The 19,882-nt window shown below is 36.5% G+C and overlaps 1 long non-coding RNA gene across 1 annotated transcript in view; it reads right to left on the reverse strand.

The window, feature by feature from the left end:
• Nucleotides 1-7,507: 7,507 nt before the first annotated feature.
• The window catches only part of LOC309656546, a 499,488-nt gene continuing 487,113 nt past the window's right edge, over nucleotides 7,508-19,882 (reverse strand). Inside the window, exon 2 of the long non-coding RNA XR_014261438.1 lies at nucleotides 7,508-7,686. This is a non-coding gene — a long non-coding RNA (uncharacterized lncRNA). The remainder of the gene's footprint in view (nucleotides 7,687-19,882) is intronic.

Genomic DNA, 19,882 nt, shown 5'->3' on the forward strand with positions numbered 1-19,882 from the left:
TGTCAGGGATGACTACTTTTGAGTCTCCCATAGTACTGCAGTCAGAATGGGAACTGAGAAACTGCAGGCCAACTGCCTCAAGGAGTGCATCTTCCACACTGTGGTCTTTTCTGGCGACTAATTATTGTTTTAGATATCTCTAGGCCTTTTCTCTGCACCTTGTGTGAACAGAAAAGTAGCAAACTGAAAAGAACACAGATGCTTCAACATTGACTCTACACCAACTTCTTTTAATCACCCTCTTTTATTTAGATTCCCGCATAGAAACTAATACAGGAGACTGTCCACATTTTATAAGGCCTGCAAATGTGAGCAGACTGCGTGCGGGCACACATGCAAATGTGCACTTGTGTGTATAAAAAGCTTATTAATCTTGACTTCCAGAACTGCTCCTATTTTCAAATACAGTTTTCCATCAATCCTAAATGAGAATCCTAGAGGAAAGAAAACCTTAGGAAAAACTTAGGCTCAAATAAACTAAATTCAGGAAGGTTGTTTTCAATCATCTCCATCTGAAACTTCAGAGTTTCTAACACATAGAATGTTCTACAATTTAGAAGAGTGATATTCTACATCACTAATAAATATGTAATTAACAAAGTATAAGATTAAGAATTGAGCAAATCATTATTATTGTAAATAACACAGGGTTCTTAAAAAATCTGAACTTGCGTTAAGCTTATAAAATGTTTCCAAAGAACTCTGCTTGGAAACCTGCATCACTCTTATTTCCTAACTCTGAGATAATTTGGAGATAAAAGATAAATTATTTTAAATTGCATGCCGCATAGTTTTCTCACCCAAAATGACTCAAAGATTTCTATCTTTTTCAACTTTTCCTCTGACTGAAGAATTAAAATTTTAGGATTTATATTTTAAATTCACCAACAATTTTTAAAAAATTTACCTTAGCAATCAAATACCTGTCTTGAATGTTGAATCATGATCATCAGGGCGGTTTTATTTTTTTAAATACAGATTCATAAAACTAACTCCATAAACTGATTCAGTAGGTCTGAGAAGTGTATAGAAATCTGCTTTGTTTTGTTCTGCTTTTTGCTCTGTTAGTTATATATTTCATAATATATTATTTTAATTATATAGTTAGTTAATATATAATATGTTATATATGAATTTTATACATGATATAATACATTAATATCAGAAACAGTAACCCTTAAGACAAAGAGCACCAAAGGAGATAAGATATTCACAATGATATAATAATGACAAAGGGTCATTCATATCAAAACCTAACAATCATAAATGTGTGTGTACCTAATAAGAGAGTTTCAAGGTACATGAAGTAAAAATGGACAGAATTAAAAACAGAAATAGATAAAGCTACATAGTTGGCGGTTTTAACACCCCTCTCTCGCCAACTGATAGAACCAATTTTAAAAATCAGCAGAGTTGTAGAAGTTCTGAACAACACTGTCAACCATCTTAATCTAATTGACTTTAATAAAACATTACAACCAACAACTGCAGAATACATTTTCTTTTTAAGTTCACATAGTATGTTAAACAAGATAGAAAATTTTCTGGGGCAAAAACAAGTGTCAATAAACTTAAAAGAACTGAAATCACACAGCATGTATTCTCTGACCAAAATGGAATCAAATTAGGAATAAATAACAATAAGACATCTAGAAAAAAACTAAAATTTGAAAGGAAAACAATATAACTTTCATATTAAATATTAATGTTTATTTAATTAATATTAAGATTTAAGGGTAGAGCTAGAGAAGTACTTACAAAGAAATGTAGTTTTTAATGCTTATAATAGAAAAGTAAAAGGTGCAAAATCAATGAGCTTAAGTTCCACCTTAAAAAGCTGGAAAAAGAAGTGCAAAGAAAACCCAAAGTAAGCAGAAAACGATGAACCAGAAAATAGGCAAACAATAGAGAAAATTAGCATAGTCAAAACTTTGTTATTTGAAAAGATCAACAAAATTGATAACCCCCTCCACCCCCGGTATAATTAAGGAAAAAGAAAAAAGACAAAACACAAATCATGTTTATGCATGATTGGGGATCACATAGGTTTCCATCATAACTAATCAACATAACTTTGCTAAGATAAAGTGTCCATCTTATTTGGACTTGTCCATCATATTTTCACATTCACTTTTCAATAAGAAGCATTCTGGATGTAACTTGAAGTAAAAAATTTCCTTATAAGCCTCAAACTTTTGAAATTCAATCAGTCAGTTGAAATATAGTCATATTTATGTTTGGATGAGAGATCTGCTCCAATAATCAACTGACTATGAAAGCTGTTAATTTTATGTATAAAACAATAGTTAAATTGTGAAATAGATTGACAGTTAATACAAATATTGAATTCACTAGCTAGACAACTTTAAAAATTATTATATTCTTTTGAGCCCAAAAATATGTATGAAAATTTAAATAATACAAAGCAGAAAAATGAAGATTACATTATATCTAATGTTAATATTTGTAAACTTGTTTGTTGTGCTAGTATTTTTAACACAAAATAACATAACTGAATTTGATATTTAGTTGTTTAATTCAATTTATGTTCTAAGAACTTCAAGAAAAATTCCTATCAGAGAATTATTGACATCTTTTGAGGAAAAATTCAGAGTGGACTACCTGCTTGCCCCCTCAAAATTTTCTCAAAGGAAAAAATCCTCTACGATCATGCACTGGTGTAACCATAATAAATCCCTTAAATCATACAAAGTAAAGAATATAGGGGGTATGAATATGAGAGAAAAATGAGACATTCCAAATATTCTCATTTAAACTTCAAAATAACAGACTTCATCATAATGCTTTTTCAAAAAAGTATTCTTGAAAATTTCAAGTATAGGAAATCTCACTCAACTTTTTACAAAAGCTTTTAGGAAATTGTTATAGATTGTCTCTTATTTTCAGTAGATGAAGACAAAAATTTGTATGCCCTGCTGAAGTTATAAATTCTCCTAGAAATGCTATGTTACTTGCCAGATGGAGCTGGGTCAGGGTAGCCTCCTGCATTCCTCAAACTAGCAGCCCATAAAACTTACAGCATAGAAAAGGGAAGAGAAACAGGGAAAGAGAGAGAGAGAGAGAGAGAGAGAGGGATGAGGTGGGCGAGAGAGGAAAGAGGGGCAGGAAGAGGAGGAGGAGAAGGAGGAGAGGAGAGAGAAGAGAGGAGAAAGGATCTAAGCTGCATATGACCAGGTTCTTCTCCTAAACCCCCTCCACTCCTAAGGAATGGAAGCTTTTAAAAGGACAGACACAGGCCAGGGGTGTTACAATATTTGATGTCTTTCTCTATGGAAGGAAACACCACATATGGAAAAGAAGCTTTCCTCCCAAGTGGCCCTCAGACCTTCTTTGTGCCAGGGCCCGATTTGGATGTGGAGGCTGTGGAGAAGAATCAAGTGAGGTCCCTGCTCAGGAGGAGCACACAATGTAGTAAAGAAGGCAGACCTCTCAACAGCCATCTGCACCCTCTGGCTTGGCTCCCTCACTTCCTGCTCCATCCTCCCCTCACTGCAAAGTGGCTCTGCTCCAACCACATCATTAAAATAACTCTCACGGATACACGTTAGACAAATCTAATAAGTTTGGTCTGTCCTCTTGGTCCTCCTCTCCTGGTTCTGTGAAGCCACATGTTCCTGAATTTTCTTCTATTTCTCAGGCCGTTCCTTGCTTGTGTACTTAGTGGGATTGTCCTTCTCGCTTTCTCATGCTAAGTGTTGGTGATTCTCGGGGCTCTCCCCTTCACTCTCTTGCTAGGCGGTATCACCAGCTCCTAAATTTCACCACATTATTTCCGTATGTAACCCAGTATGAGAGAATTATTCCAAGACCAAGAATGGAGGGATAATGTAAATAGACTGGATTAGATTCCTAAGTTAAACATTTACTGACACCTCAAAATACGTGCACTCATTCAGACGTAACTTATACTTGCTCAGACATTAGCCGTTCCCATTTATTTTCAAGCATCACTCCGATTTTAGTCAGTATTGACCTAGTATTGAAATTTAAAAAATCAGGCTCCTGTCACCTACGTGGATATAGAAGACCTCAGTAAGAGTTCTAGTTTGTTTTTATATGTTAATTAATTTATTAATGAACAGCAAATTAATTATGGCAACAACTGTTTAAAAAGTTTGGGAAACTATGAGGTTTGTGTGATTGGCTGTGTGTTTTCCATTCATTTGCAGAATACATTTTATGTGCATGTTAGGTCTTCAGTTTCTAGTCTTTGATTAATCAGAGATGGAGCAACAGGGTTTCATGAACTTCATCCCAGGGTAACTTCAGAAGAGTTAAGTGTGGAGTCAGGTAGGCACAAGCTCTAAGTTCACAGTTCAACCAGGTCTGCATATCAATTGAACTTAACAAAAAAGTTTACTGTTTATGAAGAAGAGAGTGAGGTGGCTTCTACTAATGGGTCCTACAGATCGGCTAGGCATACATTATATCCTGGGGGCTTTTAGCTGCAAGTACATGGGGAGAGGAAGATGAAGGAAGAATGTATCACAGAAGATTACAAGGAAAGAAGAGTGAGGGGATGGGATCAAGGAGAAGACTCAGACCCTTAGTTGAAGGACTTACGCCACTGTCTGTTTTCAGGGAAGCCTGAAGAAGGGAGAAAGGGATGGGTCAGAAACTCTGGATAGGTCCTTCAAAATCTTCAAGTTTGTATTCTCATTTCGCATATGGGGATACCAATGCCTGGAAAGGGGTAGGAAACTTCCTGAATTCAGATAGTTTGAAAAAACAAATAAAATAAAATTTTAAGGTAATCATGTTTTCTTTCCTGATTTTGATGTTTTGTTTTTTGCTTTTAGTTTGTTTTACTTTTTATTTTTTATTGACATAGAGTTGACATACAATATTGTCAGTTGCAAGTGTATAACACAATGATTGGACATTTATATGCATTATGAATTAATCCTCTCAATAATTCTAGTAATCATCTGTCACTAGGCACAGTGATTTCAATATTATTGACAATATTCCCTATGCTCTACATCATGTCCTTGTGAATTATTTGTTTTATAACTGGAAGTTTGTACTTTTTAATCCCCTTCACCTATTTCTCCCAACTCCTCACATGCTCCCCTCTGGCAACCACCAATTTGTTCTCTGTATCTATGAGTCAGTTTCTGCTTTGTTTTCTTTATTGTTTTGGGGTTTTTTCAGATTACATGTATAAACAAAATCATACAGTATTTGTCTTTCTCTGTCTGACTTATTTCACTTAGTATACATAAACACCTTACAGGTCTATCCATGTTGTTGTAAATGGCACAATTTCATTCACTTTGTGGCTATTATTCTATTGTATATATATATATATATACACATATATATGTATGTATATATATGTACCACATCTGCTTTATCCATTTATCTATCAATCTAGCACTTACATTACTTCCATATCTTTGCTATTGTAAATAATGCTGCAATGAACATAGGGGTACATATATCTGTTTGAATTAATATTTTATTTTTCCTCTGGATAAATACCCAGAAGTAAAATTACTGGATCATATGGTAGTCCTGTTTTTAATTTTTTGAGGAATTTTCACACTGCTTTTCATAGTGGCTGTACAAATTTATATTCCCACCAACAGTGCACAAGCATTCCCTTTTCTCCACATCCTTGCCAGTACTTGTTTTTTGTCATCTTTTTGATAATAGCCATTCTGACAAGTGTGAGGTGATAACTTATTGTGTTTTTGATTTGCTTTTCTCAGATGATTAGTGATGTTGAACATCTTTTCATGTGTCTGTTGGCCATCTGTATGTCTTCCTTGGAAAAATGTCCATTAAGGTCCTCTGCCCATTTTTTACAAACTGTTTTTATTTTTTAGTATTGAGTTGTAGGAGTTCTTTACATATTTTGGAAATTAACCCCTTATCGGATATATCATTTGCAAATATCTTCTCTCATTCAGTAGGTTGCCTTTTCATTTTGTTGATGGTTTGCCTTTACTGTACAAAAGCTTTTTAGTTTGATGTCATACCATTGGTTTATTTTTGGCTTTGTTGCCCTTGCCTGAGGAGACAGATCTAAAAAAAAAAAAAAAAGCTAAGATGGATGTCAAAAAGCAAACTGTGGGTGACCTTCAAGATGGTGGAGGAGTAAGATGTGGAGATCACCTTCCTCCCCACAAATACATCAGAAATACATCCACATGTGGAACAACTCCTACAGAACACCTACTGAAGGCTGGCAGAAGACCTCAGACTTCCCAAAAGGCAAGAAACTCCCCATGTACCTGGGTAGGGCAAAAGGAAAAAGAAATAACAGAGACAAAAGAATAGGGACGGGACCTGCACCAGTGGGAGGGAGCTGTGAAGGAGGAAAAGTTTCCACACACTAGGAAGGCCCTTCACTGGCAGAGACAGGGGTGGCAGGGAGAGGGAAGCTTCGGAGCCATGGAAGAGAGCTCAGCAACGGGTGCAGGGGGCAAAGCAGAGGGATGCCTGCACAGAGGGTCGGTGCCGACCAGCACTCACCAGCCCGAGAGGCTTGTCTGCTCACCCGCCGGGGCAGGCGGGGGCTGGAAGCTGAGGCTCGGGCTTCAGTGGTTGGATCCCAGGGAGAGGACTGGGGTTGGCGGCGTGAACACAGCCTGAAGGGGCTAGTGCGCCACAGCTAGCCGGGAGGGAGTCCGGGAAAAAGTCTGGACCTAAGACTGAGTCTCTTACCTAAGAGGCAAGAGACCATCGTTTTGGGGGTGCACGAGGAGAGGGGATTCAGAGCACCGCCTAAACGGGCTCCAGAGACAAACGCGAGCCGCGGCTATCAGCGCAGACACGCGAGACGGGCATGCGATGCTAAGGCTGCTGCTGCAGACACCAAGAAGCCTGTGTGCGAGCACAGGTCACTCTCCACACAGCCCCTCCTGGGAGCCTGTGCAGCCCACCACTGCCAGGGTCTCATGATCTAGGGACAACTTCCCTGGGAGAACGCACAGCGCACCTCAGGCTGTTGCAACGTCACACTGGCCCCTGCTGCCGTAGGCTCGCCCCGCATCCGGACCCCTCCCTCCTCCCAGCCTGAGTGAGCCAGAGCCCCCAAATCAGCTGCTACTTTAACCCTGTCCTGTCTGAGTGAAGAACAGATGCCCACAGGCGAACTACGTACAAAGGCGGGGCCAAATCCAAAGCTGAACCCCAGGAGCTGTATGAACAAAGAAGAGAAAGGGAAATTTCTCCCAGCAGCCTCAGGAGCAGCAGATTAAATCTCCGCAATCAACTTGAAGTACCCTGCATCTCTGGAATACTTGAATAGGCAACAAATCATCCCAAACTTGAGGCGGTGGACTTTGTGTGATTTTGTCTGCATAGCTTTGCTTTTACCATTTGTCCTAGGGTTCTGTCTGTCGGTTTCTTTTTTTTTTTTTAAGTATAGTTTTTGCTGCTTGTAATCATTGGTGGATTTGTTTTTGGGTTTGGTTACTCCCTTCTTTCTTTCTTTCTTTTTTTTAAATTACTTTTTAATTTGTTTAATATTTACTAATTTTTTTTATGTTATATTTTTAATAACCTTATTTTATTGTATTTTTTCTTTCTTTCTTTCTTTTTTTCTCCCTTTTCTTCTGAGCTGTGTGGCTGACAGAGTCTTGGTGCTCCAGCCAGGTGTCAGGCCTATGCACCAAGGTGGGAGAGCCAAATTCAGGATATTGGTCCACCAGAGACCTCCCAGCTCCACATAACATCAAATGGTGAAAGCTCTCCCAGAGATCTCCATCTCAAAGCTAAGACCCAGCTCCACTCAACAACCAGCAAGCTACAGTGTTGGACACCCTATGCCAAACAACTAGCAAGACAGGAACATAATGCCACCCATTAGCAGAGATGCTGCCTAAAATCATAATAAGGTCACAGACACCCCAAAACACGCCACCAGACATGGTCCTTCCACCAGAAAGACAAGATCCAGGCTCACCCACCAGAACACAGGCACCAGTCCCCTCCACCAGGAAGCCTACACAACCCACTGAACCAACCTTAGCCACTGGAGGCAGACAACAAATACAATGGGAAGTACAAACCTGCAGCCTGTGAAAAGCAGACCCCAAACACAGTAAGTTAAGCAAAATGAGAAGACAGAGAAACACACAGCAGATGAAGGAGCAAGGCAAAACCCCACCATACCTAACAAATGAAGAGGAAATAGGCAGTCTACCTGAAAAAGAATTCAGAATAATGATAGTAAAGATGATCCAAAATCTTGGAAATAGAATGGAGAAAACACAAGAAACGTTTAACAAGGACCTAGAAGAACTAAAGAGCAAACAAACAATGATGAACAACACAATAAATGAAATTAAAAATTCTCTAGAAGGAATCAATAGCAGAATAACTGAGGCAGAAGAACGGAAAAGTGACCAGGAAGGTAAAATAGTGGAAATAACTACCACAGAGCAAAATAAAGACAAAAGAATGAAAATAATTGAGGACCATCTCAGAGACGTCTGGGACAGCATTAAACACACCAACATTCGAATTATAGGGGTCCCAGAAGAAGAAAAGAAAAAGAAAGGGACTGAGAAAATATTTGAAGAGATTATAGTTGAAAACGTCCCTAATATGGGAAAGGAAATAGTTAATCAAGTCCTGGAAGCACAGAGAGTCCCATACAGGATAAATCCAAGGAGAAACACGCCAAGGCACATACTAATGAAACTATCAAAAATTAAATACAAAGAAAAAATAGTAAAAGCAGCAAGGAAAAAGCAACAAATAACATACAAGGGAATCCCCATAAGGTTAACAGCTGATCTTTCAGAAGAAACTCTGCAAGCCAGAAGGGAGTGGCAGGACATATTTAAAGTGATGAAAGGGAAAAACCTACAACCAAGATTACTCTACCCAGCAAGGATCTCATTCAGATTTGATGGAGAAATTAAAACCTTTACAGACAAGCAAAAGCTAAGAGAATTCAGCACCACCAAACCAGCTCTACAACAAATGCTAAAGGAACTTCTCTAGGCAGGAAACACAAGAGAAGGAAAAGACCTACAATAACAAACACAAAACAATTAAGAAAATGGTACCAGGAACATACATATCGATAACTACCTTAAATGTAAATGGATTAAGTGCTTCAACCAAAACACACAGACTGGCTGAATGGATACAAAAACAAGACCCATATATATGCTGTCTATAAGAGACCCACTTCAGATGTAGGGACACATACAGACTGAAAGTGAGAGGATGGAAAAAGATATTCCATGCAAATGGAAATCAAAAGAAAGCTGGAGTAGCAGACAAAATGACTTTAAAATAAAGACTATTACAAGAGACAAAGAAGGACACTACATAATGATCAAGGGATCAATCTAAGAAGAATATATAACAGTTTTAAATTTCATGCACCCAACATAGGAGCACCTCAATACATAAGGCAAATGCTAACAGCCATAAAAGGGGAAATCAACAGTAACACGATCATAGTAGGGGACTTTAACACCCCACTTTCACCAATGGACAGATCATCCAAAATGAAAATAAATAAGGAAACACAAGCTTTAAATGATACATTAAACAAGATGGACTTAATTGATATTTATAGGACATTCCATCTAAAAAAAAAAGAATACACTTTCTTCTCAAGTACTCATGGAACATTTTCCAGGATAGATCACATCTTGGGTCACAAATCAAACCTTGGTAAATTTAAGAAAATTAAAATCGTATCAAGTATCTTTTCCAACCACAACACTATGAGATATCAATTACAGGAAAAAAATCTGGAAAAAATACAAACACATGGAGGCTAAATAATACACTACTTAAAAACCAAGAGATCACTGAAGAAATAAAAGAGGAAATCAAAAAATACCTAGAGACAAATGACAATGAAAACACAATGACCCAAAACCTATGGGATGCAGCAAAAGCAGTTCTAAGAGGGAAGTTTATAGCAATACAATCCTACTTCAAGAAACAAGAAACATCTCAAATAAACAACATAACCTTACACCTAAAGCAACTAGAGAAAGAAGAACAAAAAAACCCCAAAGTTAGCAGAAGGAAAGAAATCATAACGATCAGATCAGAAATAAATGAAAAAGAAATGAAGGAAACAATAGCAAAGATCAATAAAACTAAAAGCTGGTTCTTTGAGAAGATAAACAAAATTAATAAACCATTAGCCAGACTCATCAAGAAAAAAAAGGGAGAAGACTGAAATCAATAGATTTAGAAATGAAAAAGGAGATGTAACAACTGACAGTGCAGAAATACAAAGGATCATGAGAGATTACTACAAGCAACTATATGCCAATAAAATGGAAGGAAATTAGAAAACAAAGAATCAAAGAAACAGGACACTGTGTGGTATTCTCTATGTTTAAATGATAAGTAAACTTACAGGAGTCTAAAATGCTCTCAGTTCATTACTACTGTAATGTGTATAATGTTTCTAATTACTGCCCTCTAACTTTAAAATTGCACATCTTGATGCATTTGACCTTTGTTGGACTGTTGAATATTTTTAAAGGCTTTTCAGAAAAATAAACTTTTCAAATATTTTAATAGTTTTACATGTATTCAAATGATTAGGATGGAATAGATATGAATCTTTAAAACAGATTCAGACCAAAATTTCATAGAGTAAATGACCTTTCCTCTTCTTAAATAAGCATGTGAAAAATGGCAGCTTTGTTACAATGGCTTCAGGACTAATAGACGTGGTTTTAGTCAGAACTTCAAAGAAGATTTCAGCGTAGAAGTTCCACTTTTTAATTTTATTTTACTTCAGTTTTTTTTTGCTTAGAGAACAAGTGTGGAAGACATAAACAGAATGGATTATCGAAACTTCTGAAATGACCCTCTTATATAAAAAAGTTAATTGAGTTTAAAAAGGTAAAGCCATTAAATCACATGAAATGATGTTGACAGCATCATATGTTTCATCATCACACTTCTTAGTCATATGCATAAATATATTGCAGAGTTAACCTAAAATTCCTCTCAGTGCAGATTCTGTTTGTACACCAAATGGTGAAGGACAGGTCATATGTTGTGAAGTTTGGAAATTTTCTTTTTACACCTCTGTTTTCAGAGCCCTGTTAAACTTGGATCCCAGTCTACCTTGCCCTAAGCCTCTCAGTGGCCTTGATCTGGCCTGCCTCCATTCCACTTTATAAAACAGAAAAGTCCCTCTTATTAATGGCTCACATTTGCTGATCTGAGATTAACTGCTTTTTATTGCAAAAGAGAGTTTAATTGATATGTTTATAAATTTGCATTTTGTGTCAGAATACTTATATTTTTCCCCTATTGAAGTAATTTCAGGCTTCAGCAATTACTAAATCAAATTTAATCCTTCTGTGATAACTATAGGAAGGATGGAGAAAGGAGGGAGATCTCAGGAATACAAGGACTCCTGATGCCCTGGGACAACCAACAAACCTGGCTGTTACTGCTAAAAACCTATCATGAGGTACAAGATGCTATGACTCCCCACTACCAATTTCCCAAGACCTGCAGCTCTCCCTCCCTTCCCTCCAGACTCCCAGAACTCTCCTCCCCTTTCTGGAGAATTCTGCTCTCCTCTAACCACCCCTTATCGCTGACACATGCATATTTTCTTTTCTGGCCCATTTGACATTAGTGTAATTTAGTTAGTCTTTAATTATATTTTCTACCATAATACCCCTATTATGATGACTTGGAACACAGCCCTGTGCCTCTGATATTTATGGTTCCCATTTAGCTCTGCCTTTCCTGGAGAGTCACAGTTTCAAATATTCTGCCCTATTGTCCTCGTAAATGCACTCATACTTATCAAACCATCTGTCCTGAATTTTAGTTTCTAAAATAATGCCTTGGCACTCTTGGCTGGAATTTGAAATGCTTTTTTCTCATGGAAATAATATTAAAATGTTGGTAAGACTCCTGGGCAAGTCCCAAAGCTCATTTAACCCATGGTTAAATATAACACAGATAATATTAATGAATTATTTATCAATTAATCCACTAGCCTATAGTGATTCCAAGGTTGACAGGGGTTAGAGATCATCTCAGTATTGTGGCTACAGGGAGTGATGGGCTAACAACAAAGGAGAACGGAGCACTAAAGGAAAGCAAGTCATGCTGGAGAAAATACAAATAACTGTTATTCTGTATATGTGAGTTAGGCTTTTTCAGGAACAAAGGTATATTCAGTTCCTCTCAAATAATGGAAGTTCATTATATGGATTGTCAGGGAAGTAAGCAAGAGCAGAAAAAAATCCCAGTCACCAGAGAGCTGAAGCCATGAAAAAATCTGAAGTGAACCTGAGAAAAGACCAACCAGCACGGGTATCTCTCCAGACTAAGCAACACCTGCAGAGATCTGGTTGGCTCTTTACGCCCTCTACAGCAGTGCTCTGCTTTTAGGTGACTCAGCTATTCTCTGCATTGCCTCTTGCAACTTCTCTTATCACTACTTGACTCTTATGCTATTTTGCATTAAAAATGCCCAAGTGAGAGAATGTTATTGCTTTAGACAGTCTCCATCTAATGCACGGAGGGCCACAGCAGGGCTGCTGCCCACTCAATAGACTACTGCTTTTGGGAATTCTACCAATCCTTAATCCAGTCAGCGGTAGTAAGGATGCTAAATTAGGGTGGCCATATGTCCTGGTTTGTCCCAGACAGTCCCACTTTATACTTGTTATCCTGGTGTCATTATTAGCAACCCCTTTATTCTCAAAAGTGTTCAGTTTGTATTACAATTTATATTGTTTCTCTATGCAGAATCACATTGAACCAAAGCATGAGATTTGTCAGTTGGAAAACACCTGCAGGAGGACAAGTACTGGCATTCACCTCAACCATCTGTCTGGTTCAGTAGGCTATTGCCTCAGCAAAGGCCAATCCATTAAATTGCTAGATTATGGGACTCATTCCTACCAGTAACATGCAACTCATCAGTTCTAGATGCAAATAACGTTATATTAATTCAATCAATATATTTTTCATGGGGCACTTCTATCCAGGCACTATTCTAGGTACTGCAGATCCACCAGTAAACAAAACATACAAGAATCCCTGCTCTTGTGTGTCTACATAGTGGTTACATATCTTCCTAATTGTAGCAAATATTCATTGACTACTTCTATAATACATACTGGGTACTGGTCATCATATTAAATGTGTCTTCAGAGTAACTCCAAGGAGTGGATCCTATTTATAGCTGTTGTTCCCATCATCATCATCATAATCCTCACCAAGGATTGAGTGACAGAGAATCTTAGAAACATGTCAGAGAGACAGCTGGTGAGTGGTAAACCAATGATTTGAACCCAGAAGTTCTAATTCTGAGTCTCTGCTCATGACTACTATATAAGTCCACTTCCCTGTTTGCAGAAAGTACAGTCTCCCTCTTGAGAACTTCCAGGAATTGTAGAAGAATCCCAGAGTTTTAAAAGTCCAAGGGAGGGCAGCTCTACTTAAAATGTCAAAAAAATTTGAACTGAAATATGAACAAGCTACTACTATCCTTTCCTTCTCCTGTCAATTTTTAGCACTTGCATGGCACAATTTAACAGTTTTTTGTCCATTTCTTGGAGAATTCCTTGAGGACCATTTGCCCATTGGTATCATATGCTCAAAGGTTACATTCTCTTAGATCACATACACTTGGTCTGTCATTGTTTCCCAAGTCAGTACTCCAAGTCTAGAGCATTTCTAGACTTACCCACACTTTGCTAAATCCAATTCTCCAGCCTGTGAACACTTAGGCTCTTGTCTTCCAACCCGCTCACCAGCCGATATGCCACTTTTCCTGAAAAAACAATTAATTAAAAAACAGTGGGGGAAGGGGAGGGTGGGATGAATTGGGAGATTAGGTCCGACATATATACACCACCCTGTGTAAAACAGATAGCTAGTGGGAACCTTCTGTACAGCACAGGGAGCTCAGCTCTGTGTTCTGTGATTACCTAGATGGGCGGGATGGTGGGGGAGGGAGGTCCAAGGGGGGGGATATATGTATACGTATAACTGATTCACTTCACTGTACAGCGAAACTAACACAACTCTGTAAAGCAATTATACTCCAATAAAAAATATATATATATTTATTTTCCTTCCTCAGTTTAATTGTTGGTTGTCTACAGGAAGATCATCTCCAAGAACTGAAAAACTTTATGCCAGGAATAATATTAGATAAATATTTGAAAATTAATCAATGCAACTCACCACATTAGCACAATTAAAGAGAAAAATATTATGATCCTTTCAATAATTACAGAAAAAGCAACTGATAAAATTCAGCATACACAATAAAAATCTCAGCAAACTAGGAATAGATGGAAATTGCCTCAATTTGATAAAGGATATCTATGCAAAACTTTTAGCTAATTTCTGTAACGATAAATCAATAAATTTGTTTTCCCTAAAATCAGGAACACATCAAGAACGTGTTCTGCTTTTACCCCTTCTTTTCAACATTGTAATGGAGGTCTTAGCAATGCAAGAAAGCAAGAAAAAGAAATATGCATAATGATTTTATAAAGAAAGAAGAAAACTGCCCCTAATCCAAGACAATATGATTGTTTATGTAGAAAGGCCTAAGAAATCTATAAAATTATTGTAATTAATTTTAAATTTAACATGATTGTAGGACACCAGATCAGTATAAAAATATAATAGCAAGTCAGTAAAAAAATTCAATTTCTATAAACTGGCAATCAAAATTTATGAAATAATAATGTTTAAAATAGCTACAAAAAACAAAATATTTAACAATTTTAATTAATGTGCAAGACCTCTACACTAAATACTATTTAAAAAATAGAGAGAAATTAAAGAAGGCTTAAATAAGTGAGGAGAAAAACTATGTTAATGGATTGGGAGACAATATTGTTAAGATATCAATTATCTCTGCACAACCAGTGGCAGTTAAACAGGGTTTGGTTGTCAAAGAAGACGCACAGGACTCAAAATGGCAAAGCTTATAAATCTACAGCTTACTGCAGGAGAAGAATATATTATAACATCCATTTTAAGGGGCTTTCAGCCACTTTAAGTATTCTAGAGAGGTCACGTGCAAACTGAAATTGTCCTCCCTCTGTAAGGTTCACAGGGAAACACATTTTCTCTCTTGGATCAGAAACCACCAAAATGTTTAGGGAATACTTCAGGGAGTCTGAAATGGAATCTCAGCTGTGCCTTCTTATATCCTGCTGGTCACATAGGCATTTGTGCAATGTAACCAGCCCAGCAGTGGAGCCCTCCCAGGGTCTCACTGAGATGAGATGCAAGTAATCTAGCTCACTATTATCAATAAATAATGCTGAAAAGCTGGTACATGCAACTCTGAAATTCCTTGAACTCATGACTACAAAGCAAAATTATTAATCAGTATGTTTCATGCCTTAACCAGAGGTCAGTACAGTGCAGGTACTTGAGCAGAATATCTCAGGCCAAATCCAGAGCTGCTGAAATTAACCTTCACGGCAAAATCGCTCAATAGAACTAGAATCAACACCATCTCTACCAAAATCCTAGCAGACATTCTTGTTGAAACTGAGACACATTCAAAAATATATTCGGAAATTCAAACAATGAAGTTAGAGAACTCACATTGCCTGAGTTCAAGACTTACTATAAAAGTACAGTAATTAAGGCAGTATTGAGTTGACATAAGTAGACTTGACTAGGTCTGTGAAATAGGATGGAATCCAGAAATAGGCTCTCACAAATACATAATTGATTCTTGACAAAGACACCAAGGTAATTCACACTTCTCCCTATTTCTCCCACTAAGTACAGCTAAAAATATCAAAATGAGACAGGAGAACCTGAGGAACAACACACTGGTGAATTCTCTGGGCTTTATTTTATCTAATATATTCCATTCATTCCATTAAAAAAAATGAATTTGAAGTGGTCGGAACAACTGGACCAATAAAACTTTGCTAATAAAAAATGACATCTCATACTTAGTGAGAGTATTGTAGGCCGGAACAAGATTGCCTGGGTTCAAATTTCAGCTCTGTATCATTATTTATGTAATGGTAAGCAAGTTACTTAGTTTTTCTGTGCCTCTTTTTTTGTCTGTAAAATGAGAATAATAATGGTATTTACCCCAAAGGATGGTTGTGAGGCTCAAATACAATAATGCATGTAAAGTGTTCACTGGCACATGGTGAGTGCCCGATTGATAGAAATTATTTTTTTGTTATTATTATGACAGACTTTTTCTAAGCATATACATATATTTTTATATACTCTGTATATAGTATATAAACATATACTATATATAAAATATATATAATATACATATATAAATATGTATTTTTTAAAATGAGAAGTTGGGGGAAGAAAGATTTCAGCTAAATGACTTAACATTATAAGTTGCTGTGTTAAGGTATTGAAACTGAGGGTAACTTTTTTACCTTTTCAATATTCCAATTTCAATGTGATTATACCTTTAATAAAAATAGATCTGTAATAATTTCCTTTAAAAAATGAATCTCAACTCCCACCTCATATCATACAAAAAATTAAAAATTGAACCTATAAAGCTTTCTAGAAAAAAAATGAAAGAATATCCTTATACCTTTCAGGTAGGCAAAAATTTCCTATATACACAAAAAATGGTGGCACAAAAAATAATAACCGCAAAAAGAAAATAAATTGGACTTCATCAAAATTTAAAACTTCTGCTCTTCAAGAAATGCCATTAAGGAAATGAAACCACACAATGGGAGAAAATATTTGCAAAACATATACTTAGTCAAACATTTGTATTTGGAATTTATGAAGAAAGCTTACCACTCAATATTAAAAAGACAACTGACCAAAAAATAAATAAACATTGAACAAACACTTCATAAAAGAAGATATTCAAATGTGCATAAGCACAGGAAAAATATCTCAATCTCATTAGTAATTAGAGCATTATATATTAAAACTGGTGTAAGGTACCACTTCGCACCCACCAGAAGAGCTAAAATTCAAGACTGACAATACCAGGCATTGGTGAAGATGTGAAGCAATTTGAACTGTTATACATTACTGGTGTATGGAGAGAGTAAGATGGTATATCCACTTGGGAACACAGTATCATATATAAACCATAGCAGTATCGTATATAAACCATGACCCAGCACTTCCACTCCTAAGTGTTTATCGGCAAGAAAGGAAAACACTTATTCTCAAAAACTTTTTTTTATTTTTTAATTTTTTTAATAAATAAATTTATTTATTTATTTATTTTGGGCTGCATTGGGTCTTCGTTGCTGCACACGGGCTTCCTCTAGTTGCGGCGAGCGAGGGCTATTCATACCCATATCGAATGCCTTCTGGTTTTATGAGTCATTGTTGCTGACTCTGCCCCCCTTCTCTTTGCCTCCTGGACCCTGGTCCCTCCCAGTAACCATGGGAGTCCCAGAGATTAAAAAATATATGTGAATACTTGAAACAGAAAAAGATTATACAAATAAATCAATGGCCTGAATGTAAGTTACTCAACATAATTCAGTAGATTTTTCTCAAACTGCTTCCCCAAAATGCAAGATTATGTAGTCCTAGACCACAATAACTTCATTCCAAACCATACACCTGTTTTACTCCTCAGATGTGCTATCACACTGGCAATTCTAATGTGAGACTTCTTTTTATCATCTTATTAATAGTCTGCAACTTTTTGTTGTTAAAACCTTGGCCATTCCCTTTACTTTCTGTTTCCAATTCCAAGCTTTCTCTGTATGGAAATACCTCCATCAGTCTTGACACACAATTCATCTATGCCGCACATGAAAGCTTCATAGTGAACAGAACAAATACTAACGTAAATTAACTTAATCTAGAATTTTGCAAGTGGAGAACTCGTAGTAGGAGAGAAATTAAAGATACATGCCATGTCCCAGTATTCAACAAATAATTAAGCTCATGGTATGACAGGGCACAAAGGTGTACAAAATAGCTCAGACTTCAAGAAATCTATAATAGAGCAAAGAAGACATACAATAGTTTTTGCTAATATTTCCTGAGTTGACTTAACGTCTTTACTGTGTTAAACGTTACCTGAACTTGTTTAAGCCTCAAAGCAATGTAGGGGGTTGTTGCTATCATCATTCTCATTTTACAGATGAGTAAACTGATAGTCAGAGATTCAATCACTTATTCAAGATCACATAGCTAGTAACCAGAAAATCCAGAATTGAAACTCCAGTAATCTAACTTCAAATGCTCTACTCTAAATCCCCACACCATTATAATATGTAAGCCAACGTCAGTCTTTCTTAATCTTTTTTAATCTTTTAAAATTAATTTTTTAATTTAATTAAACCTTTGAAAAGTTTTCTATCCTCATCACATAGTGTCTAGAACATAACAAATTATTGATAAAAGCTCTGTAATGTGCATTAAGATATTTATTAATAAATCAAAATAAAAATTTATTTAACATCTACTATGTAGTAGGCTCTACGTTATCCTCTTTATATACAATATCCAATTTAATCCTCACAGCAGCCTATGACATTATTATTAGTATAATACCATTATTGCAGCTGAGAAACTGGCCAAGTTAAAAAATGCATCCAAGGACTACTCAGCTAGTAAGAGGTGCAGCTGATATATATGTATACAGTCTGACATCAAGACTCAGGTATTCCCTTTCCACCACACTAATATTTTCTGAGACATTAGTAAATCGATAAAGTATTTATATCCCAAAGAAGAACTCATTCATATGATGTTGTCTGGAGTTGAGCCAGCACTAACAACATAAAGTGTCCCTGCGTCTGATTTGTGTGAGGCCACTTGTACCTGATAGATCTTCTTCTTTAGTGCTAACATTGCCCTGGAGGAACTCCAAGGAATTGCCAGAAGTGTTTCTTCTCCAACATCTCATCTTATCCTCACCTGACCTGAAAGATGCAAGGCAGTTCACTTCTGGCTGCACTCTCAAGTTCCCTGCTAAAATTTCCTGTTCTGAAAATAAAGCCGTTGCTAATACCTTGTTGGGAATTGAGAGACAAATCTCACTTTGCCTCCTCAAAACAAAGTCCAAGAGGAACAATTCTTTCCCTAACTGAGGTATTTTCACCTAATTAAGTGGAAAAATAATGTTTGTCTCTTCTCAGCTAATTTTCTTAACTCTAACTTGTTAGTTATTCATTAAAAACCAGCCAGAAACTATACTCATTTTAACTCTCAAGAGACTTTTCCTCCTCTATCTCAAAGTAGAAAAAAATAATTACCTTAAAATAATGATTGTCTTTTGTCCAGCAGTGTGAGTGGGAGATAGCTAGTCCCTCCATGATGTTTACTGTGGGCCCCAGCTTCAAAAAGAGGAACAAGGCTGACAGATACAGGCTCAAAATCCAACACAATCCCTTATTCTTTATATGACATTAGGCCAAATATCTAATGAGATCTTTGAGTCTCACTGTCTTCATCTACAAAATGAAAATGATATTACTTGGTTGGGATTAACATATACACACTATTATATATAAAATAGTCAACAAGAACCTACTGTGTAGCACAGGGAGTTCTCAATACTCTGTAATAACCTATATGGGAAAAGAATCTGAAGAAGAATAGATATATGTATATGTATAACTGAATCACTTTGCTGTACACTTGAAACTAACACAACATTGTAAATCAACTGTTTTTTGATATAAACTAAAAATTAAATTAAAAAAGGAAGATGATATTACTTAATAACTCACAGAACTGTAGTAGGGCTAAACCACAATGTATGCATGATACTTAGCACAAGTTCTGGAATAAAATGTATGTATTCAAAAATATTAGCATCTCTCCCCTATTCACACTTTTATTCATGCACAGTTAACATAAATTTTGTTTGCAGTCCAAAGCTACCACTTACTCCAACCTTAGTTTTTTTCAGTCAATATTCTTTTCTGGAAGC

The sequence above is a fragment of the Balaenoptera physalus genome, assembly GCF_965194825.1.
Source record: "Balaenoptera physalus genome assembly, chromosome: 1".
Taxonomy (NCBI): domain Eukaryota; kingdom Metazoa; phylum Chordata; class Mammalia; order Artiodactyla; family Balaenopteridae; genus Balaenoptera; species Balaenoptera physalus.